This window comes from Dama dama, chromosome 11 (genome assembly GCF_033118175.1).
Source record: "Dama dama isolate Ldn47 chromosome 11, ASM3311817v1, whole genome shotgun sequence".
NCBI lineage: Eukaryota > Metazoa > Chordata > Mammalia > Artiodactyla > Cervidae > Dama > Dama dama.
The window spans coordinates 8,805,183-8,821,515 of NC_083691.1; the positions used below are offsets into that span (position 1 = coordinate 8,805,183).

The 16,333-nt window shown below is 45.7% G+C and overlaps 1 protein-coding gene across 1 annotated transcript in view; it reads right to left on the reverse strand.

Annotated features, from left to right (window-relative positions):
• Nucleotides 1–16,036, reverse strand: part of GARNL3 (GTPase activating Rap/RanGAP domain like 3) — a 159,664-nt gene extending 143,628 nt beyond the window's left edge. Inside the window, exon 1 of the mRNA XM_061154616.1 lies at nt 16,024–16,036. The gene's annotated coding sequence lies outside the window, so the exon portion shown is untranslated. The remainder of the gene's footprint in view (nt 1–16,023) is intronic.
• Between the last annotated feature and the right edge of the window lie 297 nt (nt 16,037–16,333).

Below are 16,333 nucleotides of genomic sequence, written 5' to 3' on the forward strand. Positions count from 1 at the left end.
GACCTAGGCCCTCTTTGAAGGAGCCTATTTGCCCTGAAGTGGGTAGGGGATGGGGAGCTGAACATTCAAGGGGAGACCTGCCATGGGGTCACATGTACCACAGGCACAGGGGACTCTGCAGTCAGGAGGACAGGGTGGGGAGAGAGTAAAACTAGACAGCATGTCCCCACTGCCTCTGTCCCCTTCCCACTTCCCAAGAAACATCAAGGCCAGACCTCCAGCACCACCTCTAAAGAGAAGATTCACCATCACTCAGAGAAGCAGAGGTCAAGGTTAATCTACCCATATCATCAGTAGGTATATGCAGACCCAGACAGAGGTGCTTCTACCCAAGATGAACATGCAGGAAAAAACTAGCACAGGACCTGTGAAAAGAGGTTCACAAAAGACAGATGAGAGTATAGATGAGAAGATTTTTTAAAAAATAGAAATCAAAGGAAACATAACAATAGCTTGGTTTTCTCAAAAAAAAAAAAAAAGTGAGACAGTAAGAACTCAAAACAAAAGATCAGATAATACCATAGACAGACTTTTCAAGGTTCTAGGATAAAAATCCCAGACTGTGGCAGGAAAAGGATTGATTCACAGTGTGGAGGTGCTTTCTGGGAGGGGAGTGGGCCTGAAGGGGAGGAAATGAGGGCGCCTGGGAGCAAATCTCCTGCACAGGGGCTGTGTATGTGTGTGCTTTCTTCTTGGACTGGCGATGGTCCTCAGATGCACACAGCTCACAGTCTTCTCCTCTGTGGCCCCCAAGCCCTCAGGACGACTCAAGCATCTGTGTCATGAGTCTAAAGGGATTGCTGTTGCTGTTCAGTCGCTCAGTTGTGTCCGACTCTTTGTGACCCCATGGACTGCAGCCTGCCAGGCTTCCCTTCACCATCTCCCGGATCTTGCTCAAACTCATATCCATTGAGTCAATGATGCCATCCAACACAACTGTGGCACGAGTGCTGTCTCATACACTGGGAGTGGACCCCTGAAGGCAGCAACATGGCACACAAGGTAACAGGGTCTCAGTTCTGGCTCCTTCCACAGGGCTGACAGCTCCCTTGGTGCAGGCTGCATGGATCCCTGAGCTGCACCCATAATTCCACAAGGAACATGGGAAACTTCTGGAAGCCACACATACTCCTTTGGGTTCTATTTATTTATTTTTTTTCTTTTTTTGATCTGGGCCATTTTTAAAGTCTTTATTGAATTTGTTACAATATTGTTTCTGTTTCATGTTCTGGGTTTTTGGCCAGGAAGCTACAGGATCTTAGCTCTCTGACCAGGCATCAGACCAGAGATTGAAACTGCCTCACTCACATTGGAAGGTGAAGTCTTACCCACTGGACTGCCCGGGAGGTCCTTCCCTTACGTTCTTGATCTTGTATCTTATTTCCCATTCAGATTGTTGGTTGAAAACAACCTTAAACCAAGCACAAGTCTTCATTCTTGCTTATCGGAAAACCATGATCAACTTCTGGGGTCTGAGCTGGCTCAGCAACCACAGGAGCAGTAACCCCCAAAGAGCTGGGGGAAGCAAGGAGACTTCTACCCTGAAGGAAACTGCCTCCTCCCACACAGTCACTCCACATCCTGCCACTTTCCTCCTCTGCAGCTCTCAGTGCCCTGAGAGTCATCCCAGATACTGGTACCCTGTCTACTTCCCACCCCGCCCCCCACTAAATGTTAGCTCCACGAGAACAGGGCCTCATCTGCCTTGTTCATGGTGTACCCTGAGTGCCTAGCACAGAGAAGGGTTCAAAAAAATACACGTTGAATGAATATGTGGCTATGTGAAAATGTCGTAAAAACACATGGAATGAGTTCATTTGGAATAGAGAGACTTCACATGGCTGTTTTGGCTCTTTTTGAATGAGGTCACTGGTGGCCCCAGTCAGAGCGCTGTGGGACCTGCTCTATTTCTTTATCCATCTCTGACAGGCAGCTGGTCCGTGAGGACTGTGACAAGTGCAGGGAGCAAAAGCAATCCATCTGCCAGGCATCAACCAGGCCTGATGTATGGCATTGATGCTAGGAAAGGCTTAATGCCTGGCAGCACTTCTAAAGGCACTTTTCTCTCTGGTCATAAAATGTGAGACAGGAATTTATGTCCTAGCTTTCATTTGTATTAAAACTATGGAATCACTGACATTTAACGGTTGGAAAGTCATCTGAGGCTTAATTTCCCAGGTTTACCTCCTCGCCACTAAGACAGCTCCAAGATTGGCGTGCCAGCTACACCGCAGCACACCAATGTATGCTAACCAACTTTGGATCAGTGTGTCTTATTTATGTTTGCTGTGATTGAAGAAAGATGCTATCGGTGGCAGATACTTCAGAACAACTTGCAAAAGTTGGAAGGCTGAGACGTAATTTCCTAACCTGCTTGGCAGTTTAGGGTTCTGGATGTGATTTAGAGTCCACACTCTAAATCAGAGGCACTCATGAGAGACTGATTGGGAATGGAGCTGGGCAGATGAAGGGAGAGGACACAGGGCACCAGCTTGCTTTGGGAGATCATGACAGAGCTGTTGTGGTCCTGGAGTCAGCAGTGTCTTGATTCTCTGGCTTTCTGAGGGAGCAGAGGCAGCTTTGGGGATCAAAGCCAAGTTGATTCTGCTGCTGGCTTCAGTGGCAGCTGCTTCTTCATGGATTAGCTATTGTTATATAGTGGCAGCCTCCCTGATGATCGTGGAGCACAGTGGTTCTGGGGACAGGAGTTGTGCCTGGGAGCTCAAACTAGAGTCTACTCTCCGGCCCTGCCAACAAGTCTGTAAGCACTTAATTTCCTGTATTGCTATTAAATCTCATTCTGCTTCTACCAGATGGAATGGGTTCTGTTGTCTGCAACAGATTACTGACCAATAGGCCTTATATAGTGATGTCTGTCTCACTGGGTTTTGAGCTTAATAGTTCATGTGACCCTGTGCAGAGTGCAGAGTATGCACAGTCTTCAGGTGGGAACAGTGGTATAATCTCCAGTGGGCGAGAAAAAGAGACTGTGTACTCTGAAGGGAAAACATAGGCCTTTGGCCTTGAGAGTTTAAAAGAGAGCTTGCTCACAGCACTAGGTCCTTCTGCTCCAATCAGCAAAGAGGTGCTAAAGGGGTAATTGAAAGAACACACGCTAATTGTGGATGCTTCCAAGGTCACTGCTAGGCTGGAGGAATGACTCTGTGATCACTACTGCCAACCTGCTTTATGTTGTCTTCAGCTTTTTCCAGGCGTGTCACCAAAAACTGTTGTATCCAGAAGTGTACCGAAATCACAGAAGAGTTGAGAAATACCAGTATAACCTATGGGCTTGCTTCCCAGGCTCCCCAGGCGTCACTAGTGATAAAGAACCCACCTGCCAATGCAGGAGACATGAGAGGAAAGTTCCATCCCTGGGTCAGGAAGATCCCCTGGAGAAGGGAATGGCAACCCATTATTCTTGCCTGGAGAATTCCATGGACAGAGGAGCCTGGTGGGCTACAGTCCACGGGGTTGCAAAGAGTTGGAAATGGCTGAAGCAACTGAGCACACAGACAGGCTAACGTACAGATGGTTTAATGTCTCCACAAGAAAAACGTTACGCTTCTCAAGGTCATCATAATGGTTTAGGGCGCACTGGCCGCTGGCCTCGTGTACAGTGTCCAGTCTGTCTTATCACCCCTTGTGCCCACTGTGATTTTAGGTCTACCCTGGGGTCATGCGCAGAGAGGGCTCATTCCTTGTTCATATTCAGTCCAGTCAGTTCAGTCACTCAGTCGTGTCTGACTCGCCGCGACCCCATGAACCGCAGCATGCCAGGCCTCCCTGTCCATCACCAACTCGCGGAGCTTACCCAAACTCATGTGTATCGAGTCGGTGATGCTATCCAACCATCTCATCCTCTGTCGTCCCCTTCTCCTTCTGCCCTCAATCTTTCCCAGCATCAGGGTCTTTTCCAATGAGTCAGCTCTTCGAATCAGGTGGTCAAAGTATTGGAGCTTTAGCTTCAACATCAGTCCTTCCAATGAACACCCAGGACTGATCTCCTTTAGGATGGACTGGCTGGACCTCCTTGCAGTCCAAGGGACTCTCAAGAGTCTTCTCCAACACCACAGTTCAAAAGCATCAGTTCTTTGGTGCTCAGCTTTCTTTATAATCCAATTCTCACATCCATACATATTACATTCTTTCAAATGTGAGAGGGCAGCTATTATGTCCTCTGTGAATTTTCTCTTTTTCAAGTAAAACACCCCACCCCCGCAACTGAAATCTTTTTTTCTTTACTGGATCATTCCCACCAGACATAAATATCTTTATTAAACAAAAGCAGAACACACCAAAACAAAAAAACAAAGTTTTCAATTCACACCCCCTCTGGCCCTGCAAAGAGCTGACTGGGTTCATTGTTTCCAGTTCTGTCCTTTCATTGTCTCTTGAAGCCAGTCCAGTGCGACTTCTAAAGAAGCAGTTCTTGTCAAAGGCCACCTGTGACCCACATGATGCTAAGCCAATGGTCAATTTTTGGCTCTTCATTGGATGCCCCAGCAGCAACATTTGACACAGAAAAATCATAACCTCTTTCTGTGTTTTAAAACTGTTTTACACTAATTTCCTCCCTCCCCCAAATTAAATTAGATCATGTATCCATGCTACACGGTGGTTTCACATATAAGTCTCAAAATCTAACTTTTATTTGGGACTTATATGAACAGTTAAACTAAGTCCATCAAATCAGAGTCATCCTTCTCACTAATAAAGTTCGTTTACTGATTCCCTTTTCCTAAAATCTCCTGGTATTCCACACATTTTTCTCACAATGTTTTTACCTTTCCCTATTTCACTGTGATTCTTAGTCACATTAAAGAACAAAATAAAAACCTTTATGCATTCTTTCGAACCTTTCCTACCTGAGGGTCCACATCTACACTGTCCAATAAGGCATGCACATGGCTCTTGAGCACTTAAAATGTGGCGGCTCTGATCTAAAATGCTGAAGCATAAAATGCACACCAGATTTCAAACACAGTACTGAAAAGAAAAGGAAATTACCTTAATTATTTTTAATAATGCTGCTGCTGTTGCTGCTAAGTCGCAGTCGTGTCCGACTCTGTGCGACCCCATAGACAGCAGCCCACCAGGCTCCCCTGTCCCTGGGATTCTCCAGGCAAGAATACTGGAGTGGGTTGCCATTTCCTTCTCCTTTTAATAATGAGTATATGTTAAAATGGTAATATCTGGGGTATATTGAGTTAAATCAAATAAGTTACTGAAATTAATTTTATTATTATTTTTTTACCTTTTAAAATATGGCTACTACTGGACTTCCCTGGTGGTATAGTAGATAAGAGTCTGCCTGCCAAGGCGGGGGACATAAATTCAATCCCTGGTCCAGGAAGATTCCGTATGCTGCTGCTGCTGCTGCTAAGTCGCTTCAGTCGTGTCCAACTCTTAGCGACCCCAAGGACTGCAGCCCACCAGGCCTCTCCATCCATGGGATTTTCCAGGAAAGAGTACTGGAGTGGGGTGCCATTGCCTTCTCTGAAGACTCTGCATACTGAGGAGCAATGAAGCCCTCGAGCCACAACTACTGAAGCCTGTGAACCTAGAGTCCGTGCTCCACAACAAGAGAAGACACCGCAGTGAGAAGACCAGGCACTGCAACAAAGAGGAGCCCCTGCTTGCCATAACCAGAGAAAGTCCTTGCACAGCAACAAAAAACCCAGTGCAGCCATAAATAAACACAAGTAAAATCTGGCTACTAGAAAATTTTAAATTCCATATGTAATTTTATATACTTACTATTACTAGAAGGCACTTTTATTCCTTTTCACTCAATAACCATGAACATCCTAGTTATCTTTCCAAGCCAGAATGCAGATCGGTATCAATCTTTTTAACAGATGATTAGTATTGTACTGAAACATTCCTGATGGATTTTCTTTTTTCCCCCCACTTTTACGAGCAATCCTACAGCAAACAGCCTTCTACATACGCCTCCTTGGGCAGTCACACCTCATTGCTAACTCATATTTGCTTCCTGTCCTCTAAGATCCTGGCTCTAGAGACAACCAGATGTGTGGTTTATATTTTAAAACATCTCTAAACTTGCGTGCTGCTTTAGAATTTTTTTTCCCTAGGAAAACCAGCAGTGAGCTTCACTGTACAGGCCAAATCTCCTAATTTTCCTATTGCACTGTTTGTCAGACTTCATCTCTGTTCAGATCTTCAGCTCTGGAAACCAGACAACCAAATATAATTTCTCACATTAACCCTCCAAAGCAAAACTAATTTGACTATTGTTATCCTCCAAGAAAGGAAGCTGGTTTATATTAACTTAAACTCTTTAGTGAATAATAAAAGTTGTTTTTTCCCTTCTCTTAGGGGAACAGACATAATATGAAAATTAATTTTCATCTGTTGGCCCTAAGAGCTCATTATGTCAACCCTATACAAGACAGCTCTTAATAGCCTTTCCCAGGAAGACTGCTGTTTTTCCAAAAGAAAATTGACAGTGGCAGATTTATTTGTGATTAAACACTTAAGGGGCCGACATAAACAAAAAGAATAATGACATAGTATAGAGGAACAAAGGCTGTGAAAACAACCCACATTAAAATGCTTGTTTATAAAACTACCTGGAAAAAAAAGTTTTCCTGAACAATTAAAAAAAAAAAAAATCTAAGAGTCAGGGGAAACATAAGGAAGAAGAAAAGGAGGCAAGCAAATGCATAATGGATAATTGTTCTTTTCTGATTCTGTCTTGGCCTAGAAAGCCATCTTCAGGAATAAGAAAGCATTTGTCTTGGCATCAAATTTGTTCTCACAAGGCGTGGGCTCTTTGCATTACTAATAAGGAAGTCACTCTGTAGGAAGCAGTATTTGGGAAAGTGAAAAATATGTTTTCTATTTGTAATTCAGAATCTTCTGTCTATGTAGGGCTCTTCTCTCACTGTGGCTAAACTTAGTAAGCATAATTTAACCACTCAACTAAGGTAGTCTTTTACAATGAGTATTTAAAAAATGCAGAAATCCCCATTCGGTGACTCTAGGGTGACATCTGGGAATCTGCAATTTGGAAAGCTTTCCAAATTTAATTGCACTTTTCTTTTGGAGGGGGATGCCCATCCAGTATCCACTCCCCTTCTTCTGATGATAGCACTGTGGTTCGTCCTTTGGGCAATCACTTCTTCCTGGTCTCTGTGAAGTGATCTAACCCCCCACCCCAACCCTGCCCAGTTCTGGCTTGGGCACATGACCCAGGCCCAGCCAATTAGCATGTTTTATCTCCTCTGGTCAAAATGATTGGTTCACAGATGAGCACAGTGTACCCAAGAGATCCAATGAATGTAAAGCCTGGGGCGTGTTCTAGAACCATTGAGAAGGAGGTCTTATAATATCTTTCTGCTGGGATTGTTCATTGATAGAAAGTAAGCCTGGAATCGTTCATTTTCTTTGTCTCCAGGAGGAAAGACTTTGAGAATCAAGTCAATCCAGAAAATGAAAAAAGACTCCTGATGACATTATATGAGTACCTGGTTCTATTTTTTCCTAAAGCTTGGTCTGGGCTTCCCAAGTGGTGCCAGTGGTAAAGAATATGCCTGCCAGTGCAGGAGATGCAAAAGACATGGGTTCAATCCCTGGGTTGGGAAGACCCTCTGGAGAACGGAATGACAACCCACTCCATTATTCTTGTATGTAAAATCCCATGGACAGAAGAGTCTTGCAGGCTACAGTCCATGGGGTCACAAAGAATCGGACCCTATTGAGCAACTAACACTTTCACTTTTTAAAGTTTGGTCTTCCCCAGCATTTTGCAGTTTAATGAGCCGATGATTCTCCTCTGCTTACCATTCATAGCCTTTGATAATTTCAAAATAATCTGAACAAGTGCTAAGGCACTAATTGGAAAAAGTGTGATGTATTACCAGTCCTGCCTGTAGCTGAAGGACAACTGTTCAATGGTGATTATAACTGAGATGCCAGGAGTACGAATCACTTGACCACAATCCAAGCCACCAGTTTTCACCTGGTATCAGGGCCATAGGCATTGCTACTGCAAGTGGCAATGAAAGCAGAATTATTAATATAAATGATGGGTGGTAAGTATAGGGAGGTAAGCTTTGACTTCACTATTAGGGAAAGATAATAGAGCTGCCCAATAACAAATGCAGTTGTGGGCTCCCTGATCTTAGATGTAACAAGCAAAAGTTAAATGACCAGCTACAAGGGTTTCTGTAGAAAAGATTTCTGTTATTATCCTAGAAGAGTGGTTTTTAAATATGTCCTTGGACCAGCAATACGGGCATTACTTGTGAGCTTGTTACAAATCCATCTACAGATCCACCCTCACCCAGAGAATCAGAATCTCAAGGGATGATGGGGGAGGGACAGGAAACTGTTAAGAAGCCCTCTCTATACAGTCAGCAAAAACAAGACCGGGAGCAGACTGTGGCTCAGATCATGAACTCCTTACTGCCAAATTCAGACTTAAATTGAAGAAAGTAGGGAAAACCACTAGACCATTCAGGTATGACCTAAATCAAATCCCTTACGATTATACAGTGAAAGTAAGAAATATATTTAAGGGAATAGATCTGAAGACAGAGTGCCTGATGAACTATGGACAGAAGTCCGTGACATTGTACAGGAGACAGGGATCAAGACCATCCCCAAGGAAAAGAAATGCAAAAGAGCAAAATGGCTGCCTGAGGAGGCCTTACAAATAGCTGTGAAAAGAAGAGAAGTGAAAAGCAAAGGAGAAAAGGAAAGATATACCCATTTGAATGCAGAGTTCCAAAGAATAGCAAGGAGAGATAAGAAAGCCTTTCTCAGTGATCAATGCAAAGAAATAGAGGAAAACAATAGAATGGGAAAGACTAGAGGTCTGTTCAAGAAAATTAGAGATACCAAAGGACCATTTCATGCAAAGATGGGCATAATAAAGGACAGAAATGGTATGGACCTGACAGAAGCAGAAGATATTAAGAAGAGGTGGCAAGAATACACAGAAGAACTATACAGAAAAGATTTTCAGGACCCAGATAATCATGATGATGTGATCACTCACCTAGAGCCATATATCCTAGAATGTGAAGTCAAGTGGGCCTTAGGAAGCATCACTACAAACAAAGCTAGTGGAGGTGATGGAATTCCAGTTGAGCTATTTCATATCCTGAAAGATGATGCTGTGAATGTGCTGCACTCAAAATGCCAGCAAATTTGGAAAACTCAGCAGTGGCCACGGGACTGGAAAAGGTCAGTTTTCACTCCAATCCCAAAGAAAGGCAATGCCAAAGAATGCTCAAATTACCACACAACTGCACTCATCTCACACGCTAGTAAAATAATGCTCAAAATTCTCGAAGCTAGGCTTCAACAGTACATGAACTGTGAACTTCCAGATGTTCAAGCTGGTTTTAGAAAAGGCAGAGGAATCAGAGATCAAATTGCCAACATCTGCTGGATCATCGAGAAAGCAAGAGAGTTCCAGAAAAACATCTATTTCTGCTTTATTCACTATGCCAAAGCCTTTGACTGTGTAGATCACAATAAACCGTGGAAAATTCTGAAAGAGATGGGAATACCAGACCACCTGACCTGCCTCTTGAGAAATCTGTATGCAGGTCAGGAAGCAACAGTTAGAACTGGACATGGAAGAACAGACTGGTTCCAAATAGGAAAAGGAGTACGTCAAGGCTGTATATTGTCACCATGCGTATTTAACTTATATGCAGAGTACATCATGAGAAACGCTGGGCTGGAAGAATCCCAGCTGGAATCAAGATTGCCAGGAGAAATATCAATAACCTCAGATATGCAGAGGACACCACCCTTATGGCAGAAAGTGAAGAAGAACTAAAGAACTTGATGAAAGTGAAAGAGGAGAGTGAAAAAATTGGCTTAAAGCTCAACATTCAGAAAACTGATCATGGCATCCAGCCCCATCACTTCATGGCAAATAGATGGGGAAACAGTGGAAACAGTGACAGATTTCATTTTTGGGGGCTCAAAATCACTGCAGATGGTGACTGCAGCCATGAAGTTAAAAGACGCTTACTCCTTGGAAGGAAAGTTATGACCAACCTAGATAGCATATTAAAAAGCAGAGACATTACTTTGCCAACAAAGGTCCGTCTAGTCAAGGCCATGGTTTTTCCAGTAGTCATGTATGGATGTGAGAGTTGGACTATAAAGAAAGCTGAGTGCTGAAGAATTGATGCTTTTGAACTGTGGTGTTGGAGAAGACTCTTGAGAGTCCCTTGGACTGCAAGGAGATCCAACCAGTCCATCCTAAAGGAGATCAGTCATGAGTGTTCATTGAAAGGACTGATGTTGAAGCTGAAACTTCAATACTTTGGCCCCTGATGCAAAGAACTGACTCATTGGAAAAGACTTTCCTGATGGTGGGAAAGATTAAAGGCAGGAGGAGAAGGGGATGACAGAGGATGAGATGGTTGGATGGCATCACTGACTCAATGGACATGAATTTGGGTAAACTCCGGGAGTGGGTGATGGACAAGGAGGTGTTGTAGTCCAGGGGTTGCAAAGAGTTGGACATGACTGAGTGACTAAACTGAACTGAACCTGGGCTTCCCTGATGGTCCAGGGGTTAAGTATCCACCTGCAGGTGACACTGGTTCAAGGTGAAGATTCCACACGCTACAGAGCAGCTAAGCCTGTGCATCACAGCTAGTGAGCCCATGCTCTAGAGCCTGTGCTTCACAAGAGAAGCCCCAGAACAACACGCTTGTGCAACTCGACTAGAGAGTACCCTCCACCCACCACAACTAGAGGAAGTCAGTGCCCAGCAACAAAGGTCCAGCACAGTCAATAAATAAATGATTTTTCTTTTAAAAAAGAAAAGAATCCTTCCTGGTGATTCTCATATATGTCAGGTTTGAGAACCATGATATCAGACTTGAGAGCACTGATTCTCAAACAGTTTCCTAAGCCTCCATTCCCAGAGATTCTGACTGAGAAAATTCAGGGCTGAGCTTGGGAACTTGCATTTCTAACAAATTCCCAGATAATGTTGATGCTGCTGGTCCAGGGACCACACTTTTGAGAACCACTATTTGAGAGGGTGACCCAAGGGATGTCTGAAGTTCCGTTCAGTGTTGAGATTCTCTGATCTTGAGGATTGACGCTGCAAATCCAGTCCTACTGCACGACCCTGTTAACGCTTTGGTTCATGTGTGGTTTGGCTCCACGCAATGTTGCAACCAAAATGACACAGCTCAGCAACAGAAGAGTACTTTAAAATAACTCAGGTTCATCACTAAGTCACAAAAGACAACAGACGTATTTCTTAAAATATAACTTAGAGCCACAAAAACCATAGGGAAACCTATTAGCCACCCTCAGACAAAGTAGGTGTTTCTGTACCTCTGACTGGTCAACACTTCCTAAAGATTTTTATTCAGGCAGTCCTAACCAGTGTCAGACACGACTGAGCGACTGAACTGAACTGAACTGAACCAGTGCCCTGTGGACCTACTGTCCTCTGCCTCAGTCCCTCTCTTCCTAAATTTACTGCTTCAAAAACTGCAAAAATGCTGGGCAGGACCTTGGTCTGAGGTCAGGGGAGGAGGAAAAACTGAACAGGCAAAGCAAGAATTTTAATGAGGCATGGGAAGGAAAAGGTTGAGAATTTTCACGTAGATGTTAATCATTTTTGTCCATAACAGTTATGATTTAGTCATGCTTTGTGCCAGACACTGTTTTTAGCACTTTGCATAAATCAGTTCACTTAAAGCTCACATCAATATTGTGAGAGCGATGTTAACTGTCATTACACAATTGAGTTAACCGAGGCTCAGAGGGGTTAAGCAACTTGTCCAAGGTCACATACAAAACAAGTGAGACGTTAGAAACCTGAACCTGGGTCTGTGTGGCTCCCAAGTCCTTGTCTTGAACACTGCCTGATAAGCCTTCCTACCAAATGAGGACAAACACATCTAGGGCAAGCGGCTTCGCAGCACCGGGTTTCCCATCTAGTCTTCCTCACTGCCACCTGCTCGGAGCCCTCACGCCTGGGCCCCTCCTCACTCCTTTATATCCATTATGAGCTGTGTCTGCCCACCAGTTATTGATGCTGATAGGGAAGAGTCAGCAAAGACAGCTGCCATCTTGAAAGTAATGCCTTTTTTGCATGATGTCACCAAGATGAATGAGTAAATACGGTTAAACCAGATTCTGAAAGGCCCTAAACACGAGGCATCGGCATTTAAACTTGACACAACAGGAAATGAGAAGTAGTAGAGGACTTTGGAGTAGGGAAGGCTAACTTGCAACACACCCTGTTTGGTAAGATGTTTCACAGGTGATTCTTCTGTTGGCCCTGAAGTCCACAATGTCAGTCCAGTACAAGACTGCTCTTCACAGTCTCACTTAAAAGTGAGATGATTTGGATTATTGCATTAAAGAGGTAATTTTTGTTTGTTTGTTTTTAAAATTTTTAGTGTTGTGTTGGTACCTGCAGTCCAGCCATGCGAATCAGCCATAGTCATACAGTATACCCCTCCCTCCCTAGCCTCCCCCCGCCATCCCATCCCTCCAGGTCATCATTGCACAGCGCCAGGCTGGGCTCCCTGTGCTACACAGCAACTTCTCACCAGCTGTTCATCTTACACCTGAGAGTGTATTTATGTTGATGCTTTCTCCATTCGTCCTCCTCTCTCCCCCCCTCACTGTGTTCACAAGTCTATTCTCTACATCTGTGTCCCCATTGGTGGTGGTTTAGTCACTAAGTCATGTCTGACTCCTGTGACCCCATGGACTGTAGCCTGCCAGGCTCCTCTGTCCACGGGGATTCTCCAGGCAAGAATACTGGAGTGGGTTGCCATTTCCCCATTCCTTCCCTGCAAATAGGTTTTATCAATACCATTTTTCTAGATTCCATATATATGCATTAATATACTATAGTTGTTTTTCTCATTAAAGAGGTAATTTTTTCTTAAAGCAACAAAAGCAGCTGGAGAAATTGTAGATGAACCTTTAACTGTTTTAATGCAGGGAAGCCTTTGGTAACTAAGAATAAACAGGATGAATAAATTAATAGATTTGACTAAATTTAAAAAAATAATAGTCTGTCTAAAAACATTGTAAAGAAAGTTAGAAGGCAAATAATGAATGGTAAAAATACTTGCTACATATTTGACCAAAAAATTAATTCCCTTAATAAATAAAAAGTACTTCAATAGGAAAGGATAAATATTCCCAAGGAAAAATGGACAATGTGCATGATATGCATTTCATTTGAAAAAAAAAATACAGATTATGAGTTAATGTGAGAAAAAAGTTTCACCTCACTACTAAATGTGGGAATTCAAGTTAAAAGAAGATACCACTTTGGCAAATATTTATAAATAATGATGCCTTATAAATAACACCTAGCATTTGAAGATGAAAAAAAAAAAAAACAGGCATGTTTATATGCTCTTGGGAGAACTGTAAACTGCCACAAGTTTCCAGCATTTTGGCCTTACGTTTCAAAGCCTTTAAAATGTTCATTTTCTTGGGTCCAATAATCTCCATCACTGCTATGAATTTCTCTGAAGATGATAACCTCTTACAGACTCACACACAGACAAATGCATGTGAATTCAATGTGTCTTTAGTACAAGTGAAAAACTGATAATAAACTGCATGTACAATAATAAAGCATGGCTTAAATACATTGTCCTCCAACAAACAAATTATTTTTATAATCAGAAAAATAGTAATCATTATTTCTAAAGTTTATATGATAATATCATGGAGTGTTAAATAGAGGGAAAAACCTCTGGAGGCTGTGAAGTCATTTAGTCTTTCACGTATAAGGTCATGAAGACAAAGGAGGAGTAAAGGTGAGACTCCAGAGGAAAAGAGAAATTTTCTAAACCAGTGCTGTCCAACATTGGAAACATTAGTCATAGGTGGCTATTTAAATGGACTCCCTGGTGGTTCAGATGGTAAAGAATCTGCCTGCAATGCGGGAGACCCAGGTTCAATCCTTGGGTCGGGAAGATCCCCTGGAGAAAGAAATGGCAGCCCACTCCTGTATTCTTGCCTGGGAAATCCCATGGGCAAAGGAGATTTAAAGTGAAATAAAATTTCAAATTCATTTCCTTAGTTGAATTAGCCATATTTCAAGTGCTCAATGGCCACAGGTGGCCAGTGGCCACGAAATCAGACTGCACAGGTTATAGAATGCCTCCATCATCACAGAAAGTTCTATCGGACAGAGCTGCTCTAAACATTCTACCGCAGGCCTGGATCCAGCTTTTGACTCATCTCTTCAGCCTCATTTCTTGGTACACTTCCCATCCTTCGTGCTCCAACAAGAGTGTAAGCATCAGAAAGGCAAAAACCATACCTGCCTGGCGCTCAGGGAGAGGTACTATCCTGGTAATTATCCACAGTGATGTGTGGAGCAGCAGATCAATGTGTAGATTGCTGAGACAGCACAGGGCTCAGCCCGGGGTTCAGGGAAGACTTCCCAGAGGAGGCGGGGAAGGCATTACCCAAAGACTAAAGAAAAGACTATTTATTCTAAGAGCATGGTATGAGTCAAGGCACAGATGAGAGACAGCACAGCATAAGGGAAGAATCACCAGCTGGTCAGGCATTTATTTATTCAACAGATAGTAAACGTCTGTGATGGGCTAGGCTTGAGCCAGGCTCTGACCACAAAGCAGTGAACAGCTACAGCCCCTGTTCTCAGGAGGTTGACACTCTTATCCGGTATTGTGGGAGCACCAAGCGTGAGGTGAGGTGCCCAAGAGCCTGGCATCTCATACTCAGGGTCCTGTTTGTTTCTTTATCCTAGCTTTTCTGCCACAGTGAGGGCTAGAGTCCCACTTCCTTTCTTTCTCCCTTGCCTCTGCCCCAGCCCTGATGGCGGCCCTGGGGCATGGAGAACTCCTAGGAGTGGGGACGGGGTAAGGGCATGGGAAGGGCAGTGGGCGGTGTGGTAAGGCCCTTCCAGCAGACAGCGAGGATATGGATTCAAGAGGTGGAAGAGGGACTTCCCTGGTGGTCCAGTAGCTAAGACTCCATGCTGCCAATACAAGGGCACCGGGGGTTCGATCCCTGGTCCGGGGACTAGATTCCAACATGCTACAACTAAAGACAGAAGATCCTGCTTGTCGCAACTAACACCAGGTGCAGCCACGGGGGGAAATTTTTTTGTTTAAAAAGAGAGAGGTGGAAGAATAAAGACAGAAAAGTGTAGTTGGGGGGGGGGGGGGGTTGCTGCTAGAGTATTCTAGAAGTGACCAGGGGCTGAAAAATCGGAGGGCCCACTTCGGCGACGTCGGAGCGGGAGAGAAGGCACTCCAAGTTAAGAAGATGCCCTCCGAGGGCAGGAATCTAGCCGAGCAGACGGAGCGCCACCGAGGCCGGCGGGGGAGGGTGTGTCAACGGGGCAAGGTTCCAGGGAGAAGGACCCGAACACCTCAGGCGAGTTCCCCAGGGACGCGGGCGAGAGGGGCAGGGCATCCCTGGCAGAGGAAAGGCGTTGGCGGGTCAGGGGGTCGGCACGTCGGGGGGCCAACAGCCACGATGGGCGGGGCTGAGGCAGCAGGTGCGCTTACCTGCGGGGCCAGGCGGGGAGGCTGGAGCTGGCCCGGGTCCTGGGGCGGCGCAGAGGGACTCCCGCGGGGGAGGGAGACCTTCCTCCCTTAGACGTTAGGGGGGCTATTTCCCGACCTCGTCCTTGAGCATTTACAAGAGGCGGACAGGGCAATTCTCCACAGCCCGAAATCTGCCTAGAGCCAACGGCTTTGCTCGGGGCCGGCCAAGGGACCGACGCTTTTGGGGGCGTCTCGTCGGTTTGGGATTCTCGTCAGGCTCTTCTCTGAGGCGACGACCTCCTGCACCTGCCACTCGGGCGGCCCAGCCGCCCCCCCTCGATTCCCGGCAGCGGGGCTCAGGCTCCTTGCCGGATTCCCCTCAACCCCCGCCGAGACCCCTCCTCGCGCCGCGGCCTCGCGGCCCTCGGTCCCCTCAGACCGCCACCCCCCACGTGGCTGGCTCCCCACTTCCGCCCCTCCCGGCCGCACCCCTCCCGGACCGCTGTACCTGGGGCTCTCGAAGCTGCACCCCCTGCGCCGCAGCGCCGCCCTCTTCTGCCGCAGGAGCGCAGCGGCCGCCCCGCCGGGCTCCGGCTCCATCGCCCCGGGCGGGGGCCGCGGGCTCGGGCGCACTCGGGTGGGCTCGGGCCTCGGCGGGGCTCGGCGGGCCGCTCGGCTAGCGCGCCGCAGCCCACGCCCCGCCCCGCGCGCCTCTGCCCGGCCTAGGCCCCGCCCTGGCTCCGCCCCAAACTTCAGTCCAGCCCGCTCCGCGCCGCTCCATGGGGGTGTCTAGGCCCCGCCCCGGCCCCGCCCCGAGA